Below are 9,439 nucleotides of genomic sequence, written 5' to 3'. Positions count from 1 at the left end.
CGTACGCTCCGCCAATGAGACTCCAGATCCGGCGAATAAATCAAAATGTCATCCAAATACACAACCACATTTTTGCCGATTAAAGGTCTAAGGATATCATTAATAAGATTCTGAAAAAATGCTGGAGCATTGGTGAGACTAAAAGGCATAAACAGATTCTCAAAATGACCCACAGGAGTGTTAAAAGCAGTCTTCCATTCATCACCCTCCTTCATGCGCAACAAATTGTATGCCCCCCGGAGATCAATTTTAGAGAACCACTTGGCCCCCACTAACTGGTTAAATAAATCAGGAATCAATGGCAGTGGGTAAGGATTGCGTACAGTAATTTTATTAATCTCACGAAAGTCCAGACAAGGACGTAAACCGCCATCTTTTTTTTTTACAAAAAAAAATCCAACAGCCACAGGAGACTTGGAAGGCCTAATGTGACCGGCGGCCAAGCTTGTCTGTATGTATTCTTCCAAAGCCTTTCTTTCAGGAATAGTAAGATTAAATAAACGACTCTTAGGAAGAGTCGCGCCAGGGACAAATTCAATGGTACAATCATAGTCTCTATGGGGAGGCAAAACCTGCGACTCCTCCTCAGAAAAAACTCTCCAAAAATCCTGAATAGGTACAGGCAATTCCCCTCTATCCACAGCAGCAATGCGCCCGTTACAACACTTGTCATAACACTTAGGGCTCCAGGACTTAATTTCATTGGTAGACCAATCCAGTACAGGATTGTGCAATTTTAACCAGGGTAACCCCAATATTACTGGAGAAGGCAAATTATCCAATGCCACCAAATCCAAATTCTCTTGATGAATACCATTAATAGTGAGGGGAAGTTGACAGACCTTGTGAGTAACACTCTTCAAGGGAGAGCCATCGACAGAAACCACAGCAATAGGGGATGACAAAGTTTTAGGTTCTAATCTAAGTTTTTCCAAGAATCCCCCATCAATCACATTCAGAGTAGATCCATAATCCACAAATACCCGAAATTCAATTAATTCATCCAGAGCAGCAGTAGTGGCAGATAGGAATACTCCCTTAGAATTTAAACAGGCAATACGAGCATGACTGACCATTTTTTTTTCTTTCTTCTTACGAAGCACACAGCTCTTAATAAAATGACCAGAATTTCCGCAATAGAAACACAAGCCTTCAGAAAGTCGGCGGTCTTTTTCCTGAGAGTGGGGTGCCATCGCCCCAATTTCCATCGGCTCTCCATTGTCAGCACAGAACCTCTCAGGACTCGAAGCTGACATAGCAGAGGATTTGCTCTCATTAACCCTTTCACGCAGTCTCCTGTCCACCCGTATAGCTAATTGCATTGCCTCCTGCAAGTTTCCAGGTGTGGGATAAGCAATCAGTAAATCCTTTACCCTTTCACATAGCCCTGCAAGAAACAAGCTTTTCAAAGCAGAATCATTCCACCCCACCTGGGCAGACCACCGACGGAAGTGAGAACAATATTTTTCCACATTACCTGATCCCTGCCTGAAACGTCTTAATTGAGACTCAGCAGATGAGACACGATCAGGATCATCGTACAACAAACCCAAAGCAGAAAAAAAACTATCCACTGATCTAAAGCACGGATCACTAGGTTGGAGAGAGAAGGCCCATCCCTGAGGATCTTTGCGCAAAAGTGACATTATGATCCCTATGCGCTGTGATTCATCACCAGAGGATCCGGGTCTCAAACGAAAATATAATAGACAAGCATTTTTAAAAGAAAAAAAATCTTGTTGTTTGCCAAAAAATAGATCAGGCAGACGTACCTTAGGTTCCACAAAATGCGCTCCAGAACAGCTACTCACGTGTTGTTGGAGCTTGGTCACCTCCAGAGAGAGTCCCTGCAAGCGTTGAGCCAAATCTTGCACCGAGACCATGATGGAAAACTGGAGGTCTTTCCTTAGAGAAATTTTTTTTTTTTTTTTTTTTATGGCTGGAATTACTGTTATGATCTGCTACAGAGACTATGGAAAGAAAGGAGATCTATCCCTACAATAGAACTAAACTAGATCCCTGTGATGTAACGGGGAACCTGATCCTGCGATCAGACCCGCTAAAGTCCTCGGCTAGTCTAAACGCAGACCTATAGATGTGAGGGAGGGATCCCTACAAGATCTAGGGACTGGGAAAAGTTGGACACCTCCTAGCAGAAATAGTAGCAGTCAAAGACAAACACACAACAAAAAGGCATAGGGGTCAGAAGACCTAGCAAAACTAACAGAGAACGGCAACAGAGCAACAAGCTAGCTCAACAGTAGTAAATACAAATGAATTCCAGCAAAGCCAGGAGGGCGGAGCCGGATTAAATAGGCAAAATGGTCATGTGACCAGCAAACAAAAAAAAACCTAACAGGAGAGTTGTAACACGCTTGGTGGCGAGCAATCTGGCCGTGACGGGGCGGGCTCTGAAGGGTCCCTGCAAAGGCTGTGCCATCCCTACAGGTGTGGTTTGTTTAGCAGTGATTCACCCGCCGCATCAGGTGTCTTCAAAAATGTCTCGGCGCAGGGTCTCCTGCAGGCTAAACCCTTCATCGCGGTAATGTGACAGAAAGAGCAAGCTGGACCCGTAACTTGGGGGCGGAGCGAGACGTCCAGGGGTGAATGAAGGAAGAGGGTGAGATGTTTGCCAGTGACTTTGAGCTGCTCTTCAGGAGGGAGGGTCGTGTTGCCTGCAAAGGTCTTCTGCTTGGGGATACCGGTGGTTGCCTCCAGCCACGCGGGAGACGCTGGTCCTGGTGAAAAGGAGCCTAGTATTAAAAGTAAATAAGCAACAATGCTGGAGGCCCACGGTGATCAGAAGGATGCTGGTATTTTGCAGAGATGAAATAGCGCAAGAGAGAAAGCAAATGAAAAAAAGAAAAGAGAATGAATGTGTGCACTTGTGAAAGGGAATGGAAAAAAGGCATAGAAGAGAGTGCCCCCTGCTGGTGGAAGGAAGGAAAAAGCAAAAGCCTACAGCACATGGTATTCCCAGGCAGTCTCCCATCCAAGTACTAACCAGGCCTGACCCTGCTTAGCTTCTGAGATCAGACAAGATCAGGCGTGTTCAGGGTGGTGTGGCAGTAGGCGGAGACAAGCCTCTCACTTGCTGCTTTTATACTTTGATGTCTGGCTGCCGGCTGCCCTTTCCATTGCTCAGCAAGACCAGGTCCTTTTGTGCTTTCCCTTCTCTTCAATTTTTTTGCTGGCTTCCTTAAAAGTCGTGTAGACACAACGCCCCACTCAGAGCCGCTGAGCTCACTGATCGGCTGCAGCGCTGTCGACGGAACGTCAGCTTCACGGCCAATGCCACAGGCCGGGAGCAGAGGCGAGACTCACCGGTAGACCCGGGTAGGGTGAGTAGAGCGCAGTTAGTTGCTTTCTAATAGGCTTCAGCCGGGGATTAACTTTTAATGAAAGGTAACAATCCCTTTGACTGTCTGCAGCGCGCCACACCTAGGAAGCGCACGCTCACACACAAGCCAGCATGCACACGTGCTCGCACGTGACAACACCCCCTATCTGCCCCTACAACCTCTCCGTCACCATGCGTCAGACTCTCCTGCCTGTTTTATGATTTTAGGGCCCTAGCAGGAATCACCCCACCCACTCCCCAATTCCTTCCGCACCTTCCTTACACTGAGGTTAGCTCTTTGGCAGCCGTCTGGCTTGGTTACACAAGCTTCTTTGCAGAGAAACATGTTACTTCTGCTGGCCCTCGCTAGGCAGCCGGCATCCAAAACCTTCCCTGGGCACCTGCTGAAAGCCTGGCCCCTTCACGGCCCCGGGTGCTTTTAACACCATCATTTCCACACGGCGAGCTGCGGAGTCAATAAGCACTCCTAGCCGTGGCAAGGAGCTCGGTGTCAGGCCTGCGTAAAGGCGGCGGGGTAGCGTACTTAGCTGCCAACTGGCTCAGAGGCCTTGGGGCTTCCATCAACTAAGTTACTTAAGGTCGGTGTCCGGCAAGGCGCCGTTCCATGCTAGCCGAGCTGGGCAGTAGGGCAAAACGTCATCAAAATGGTCTACAGCACCCGGTGTTCCCAGGAGTTAACCCATCCAAGTACTGTACAAGCCCAGCCCTGCTTTGCTTCCGAGATCAGACGAGATCAGGCGTATCCATGGTGGTATGGCCAGTAGACGCTGCTCGATCCATCACCCGGCCAGCCTTTCTCAGGATCGCTTGGTGGCGAGCAATCTGGCCGTGACGGGGCGGGCTCCGAAGGGTCCATGCAAAGGCTGTGCCGTCCCTACAGGTGTGGTTTATTTAGCAGTGATTCACCCGCCGCATCAGGTGTCTTCAAAAATGGCTCGGCGCAGGGTCTCCTGCAGGCTAAACCCTTCATCGCGGTAATGTGACAGAAAGAGCAAGCTGGACCCGTAACTTGGGGACGGAGCGAGACGTCCAGGGGTGAATGAAGGAAGAGGGTGAGATGGTTGCAAATGACTTTGAGCTGCTCTTCAGGGGGGAGGGTCGTGTTGCCTGCAAAGGTCTTCTGCTTGGGGTTACCGGTGGTTGCCTCCAGCCACGCGAGAGACGCTGGTCCTGGTGAAAAGGAGCCTAGTATTAAAAGTAAATAAGCAACAATGCTGGAGGCCCACGGTGATCAGAAGGATGCTGGTATTTTGCAGAAATGAAATAGCGCAAGAGAGAAAGCAAATGAAAAAAGAAAAGAGAATGAATGTGTGCACTTGTGAAAGGGAATGGAAAAAAGGCATAGAAGAGAGTGCCCCCTGCTGGTGGAAGGAAGGAAAAAGCAAAAGCCTACAGGACCTGGTATTCCCAAGTGGTCTCCCATCCAAGTACTAGCCAGGCCTGACCCTGCTTAGCTTCTGAAATCCGACAAGATCGGGCAGAGACAAGCCTCTCACTTGCTGCTTATCTACTTTGAAGTCTGGCTGCCGGCTGCCCTTTCCAGTGCTCAGCAAGACCAGGTCCTTTTGTGCTTTCCCTTCTCTTCAATTTTTTTGCTGGCTTCCTTAAAAAGGTCTTGTAGACACAACGCCCCACTCAGAGCCGCTGAGCTCACTGATCGGCTGCAGCGCTGTCGACGGAACGTCAGCTTCACGGCCAATGCCACAGGCCGGGAGCAGAGGCGAGACTCACCGGTAGACCCGGGTAGCGTGAGTAGAGTGCCTTTAGTTGCTTTCTAATAGCCTGCAGTCAGGGATTAACTTTTAATGAAAGGGAACAATCCCTTTGACTGTCTGCAGCGCGCCACACCTAGGAAGCGCACTCTCACACACAAGCCAGCATGCACACGTGCTCGCACGTGAAAACACCCCCTATCTGCCCCTACAACCTCTCCGTCACCATGTGTCAGACTCTCCTGCCTGTTTTATGATTTCAGGGCCCTAGCAGGAATCACCCCCCCCTCCCCAATTCCTTCCGCACCTTCCTTACCTTCCTTGCCTTCCTTGCACTGAGGTTAGCTCTTTGGCTGCCGTCTGGCTTGGTTACACAAGCTTCTTTGCAGAGAAACATGTTATTTCTGCTGGCCCTCGCTAGGCGGCCGGCATCCAAAACCTTCCCTGGGCACCTGCTGAAAGTCTGGCCCCTTCACGGCCCCGGGTGCTTTTAACGCCATCATTTCCACACGGCGAGCTGCGGAGTCAATAAGCACTCCTAGCCGTGGTAAGGAGCTCGGTGTCAGGCCTGCGTGAAGGGCGGCGGGGTAGCGTACTTAGCTGCCAACTGGCTCAGAGGCCTTGGGGCTTCCATCATCTAAGTTACTTAAGGTCGGTGTCCGGCAAGGCGCCGTTCCATGCTAGCCGAGCTGGGCAGTAGGGCAAAAGGTCATCAAAACGGTCTACAGCACCCGGTCTTCCCAGGTGGTCTCCCATTCAGGTCTGAGCCCAGCCCTGCTTTGCTTCCGAGATCAGACGAGATCGGGCGTATCCAAGATGGTATGGCCAGTAGACGCTGCTCGATCCATCGCCCGGCCAGCCTTTCTCAGAATCGCTTGATGGCGAGCAATCTGGCCGTGACGGGGCGGGCTCCGAAGGGTCCATGCAAAGGCTGTGCCGTCCCTACTGGTGTGGTTTGTTTAGCAGTGATTCACCCGCCGCATCAGGTGTCTTCAAAAATGGCTCGGCGCAGGGTCTCCTGCAGGCTAAACCCTTCATCGCGGTAATGTGACAGAAAGAGCAAGCTGGACCCGTAACTTGGGGGCGGAGCGAGACGTCCAGGGGTGAATGAAGGAAGAGGGTGAGATGGTTGCCAGTGACTTTGAGCTGCTCTTCAGGGGGGAGGGTCGTGTTGCCTGCAAAGGTCTTCTGATTGGGGTTACCGGTGGTTGCCTCCAGCCACCCGGGAGACGCTGGTCCTGGTGAAAAGGAGCCTAGTATTAAAAGTAAATAAGCAACAATGCTGGAGGCCCACGGTGATCAGAAGGATGCTGGTATTTTGCAGAGATGAAATAGCGCAAGATAGAAAGCAAATGAAAAAAGAAAAGAGAATGAATGTGGCACTTGTGAAAGGGAATGGAAAAAAGGCATAAAAGAGAGTGCCCCCTGCTGGTGGAAGGAAGGAAAAAGCAAAAGCCTACAGCACCTGGCATTCCCAGGCGGTCTCTGTTAAATGGTTAATTATGGAAATTCATTTGGAATGTTAATCGATAATCATTTTTCTGAGTTCTATGCCTCAGCCATCGTGTCTAGTTGACATGCGCTATTTGTGTGTGTATTTTTGGTTCACTACCATATGTAGAACAGGTGTCCATGCGACTGGCTATAAAAGCCCATGGTACAGAAAGGGGGGGCTCTCTTGCTCTGCCCACCCCACAAGACACAGAATCTTCATGCTGAGAAGCAGATGACATGTAGGCCTGGAAACATGCTGGACAAAGACATGATTTACCAGCCAGGATCCAAGGAAAGATGGGTGAATCTCAACAATTAAGGTAATTATGGACAAATGGACAATTACTTTATAACTAATTATTGTATGTACCTGCTGCAATCTGATTCTTTTTAATGGACAATCCAAGAATAAATAGGTACATTTTTTTTATAAAAATATCGTGATATTGATACTTTGAGAAGTACTCAGTAGAAAAAAATAATACAGGAAGAGTATTATTTTACAATGGTGAGCCAGCCAGTCCTGTTTTTTTGTTTTTTAAATTAAGTAAGTGAATTTCTTCCGTGAACAAGGGGGGAGTCCTGACGAGCTGAACAGCTGTTGTTCACGTGTCATTAAATTCACTAGTTTGTCACGAGAAGCAGAAAGGACCTACAGACTGAGGAAAGACAGGAAGCAGAGGTACTAACAAGGAACAGAATCACACAGGAAAAGAATCAGACGAACTGAAGACAGGACGTGCTGATAAAGAGAAGCCAAGGAATCTTAAGGTAAGCAAAATATGGATATAATTTCTTCTTTTGCTAAACAAAGTAATATTAATTTCAAAGTTAATGTAGGAGATGACATAGAAGTTTTGTGGCTCAGTTTATACAAAGAATGTGAATTGCAGAATTTACAGTTAACTTCTAAATTGGTAAATAGAGACAAACAGAAATTGAGAAATATTCTACATTTGGTAGATTTTTTTCATAGTCTTGTGTTAGAGATTTCTAAGCAGGAAAATAGTGTAGAAGTGTCAGACGGTGATACTGATTCTGACTGTAATGTGGAAAATGAACAAGAAGTAAGACACGTGTCTGTAACTGAAGGTGACCTTGGGTCTGACCAAGAGACGGACATACAGAAACCTGACATGGGAGGAGACATGACTGACATACGAGAAACCGACATACTAGGTGATGTGGGAGGAGACGTGAGTGACGTAGGAGGAACGGACGTACAAGAGCCACTAAAAATATCAGAGAATTCTGGAATTACCCAGGCACAATGCCAAATTAAAATGAGGAAAAATTTGCTGAAATTATACAAAATCATGCCAAAATATGATGTCAAAATCCATGCCTGTAGAAATTCAGAGACATTTGAGAGCTTCTCTGATAAGTTTGATTTATCCAATGAGGAGAGGAATCAATTATTTAAAATATGGATTCCTGTGACATTGTCCAGACGTTTACATTTAATGCCCTGTGAAAATGACTCTCCTAATGGATGGGAAAATGATTCGGACAGATTAAGATATTTGATTTATTGTGTCACAAAGGATTTTCCCAACATAGAAGATCTGCAGAAACTAAGGATTGGTAGGAAGGAATGTACATATACATTCATGTCCATATTTGAACGGTTGTACAAAGCTCTCATCAAAAATGGAAAAGTACAACATATGATAACAACTTTGTACAAAAATTCAAATTCCTAAATTCAGTTTCCCAAGTTATGGCATCACAAAAAAATTCATTATTTGAATGTGCGCAGATGCTGGATTTTGTTAGAAAACATGAGAATCGTGAAAAGAAAATAAATCAAGCTAAATTTATAAAACCAGGAAAGGTAAAATCTTACCAAAATCCAATATCAAACTCTCCTAGACTGAGTCATCCCCATAGTGAACTCTATCAAATACGCAGAAGATTTCATATATGTTATAAGCCATATCAGCCAGTGCAAAGATCCATCTCTCCACAGAATGAGTTAATTCTCAGTCAGAACTGTGATTCTCTAAAAAGGAAAATGGCTGAAACTGATGGACAGAGACAGGTGAGACGACCAACTCACAGTGACGTCATGGAATGTGGACAGAAGAACAGGCAGTTCTCTGAGGTTTTGAAGGATAGAAAAATGTCTTTCCTAAATAGGGCGTTCCTGGGGATATTTGAGAGAGACAGAAGATTTGGTTTAGGGAGTAGCTAAGGAAAAACTGCAATTATAATGTTGTATCAAAATGTAATACAATGTCTCAATATTTATTTATAATCTTATACAGTAAAATTGTAGTTACATAGTTTCTAATAGTACATATATATATATATATATCTATATACACTTGTCTAAGTAGAGATTGCGTATAATTGTATTTATATATACGTTTATAAAATATATATATATATTAATTAATAAATTAGAACTTCATATATATAAATTTAAGTAGCAATATTTTGAATTACATTAGAACCAATAAATATATGTATAAGATATTTAAATAATTCTGTTTCTGTATGAATTTGATATTTAATTTTATTTTCTTATATTTCCTTAGAGTTTTCATTCCAAAGCAGGATTTGATCAAAGAACTCTAAAATGGATTTATTTCTTTATTCACACAGGAAGTGAAAAAATTGCATGATTTTATGTGTATAACATTTTAAAATAATAACAATATATCTAGTTGAACTATAATATATATGTAATACTTATTAATTCTTTTGTGTTGCTAATATTTTCTGTGCAAGAAGTGTTCGTGCAAATTAAAGTAGCTTTACAGCATGACGTGTGACAGCTGCGGCCTTTGAACTTTGAGCTAATAGTATAGGATCCCATTCATTCTATTTTCAACTGATGTAACTTAAGACCGGGCAGCCAGTGAAAAAA

General features: G+C 45.2%; 3 pseudogenes; all 3 read right to left on the bottom strand.

Annotated features, from left to right (window-relative positions):
* Positions 1 to 2,955: 2,955 nt before the first annotated feature.
* LOC141267809 (5S ribosomal RNA) lies at positions 2,956 to 3,074 on the bottom strand (annotated as a pseudogene).
* Positions 3,075 to 4,007: 933 nt separating this feature from the next.
* LOC141268913 (5S ribosomal RNA) lies at positions 4,008 to 4,127 on the bottom strand (annotated as a pseudogene).
* Positions 4,128 to 5,792: 1,665 nt separating this feature from the next.
* On the bottom strand, positions 5,793 to 5,907 carry LOC141270310 (5S ribosomal RNA; annotated as a pseudogene).
* Positions 5,908 to 9,439: the final 3,532 nt, after the last annotated feature.

Source organism: Phyllobates terribilis, unplaced genomic scaffold (genome assembly GCF_046119375.1).
Source record: "Phyllobates terribilis strain yellow unplaced genomic scaffold, ASM4611937v1 Scaffold_4__5_contigs__length_816908805, whole genome shotgun sequence".
Classification (NCBI taxonomy): Eukaryota; Metazoa; Chordata; class Amphibia; order Anura; family Dendrobatidae; genus Phyllobates; species Phyllobates terribilis.
Note: the sequence above shows the minus strand (reverse complement) of the source record. Positions and strands in the feature narration are given on the sequence as shown.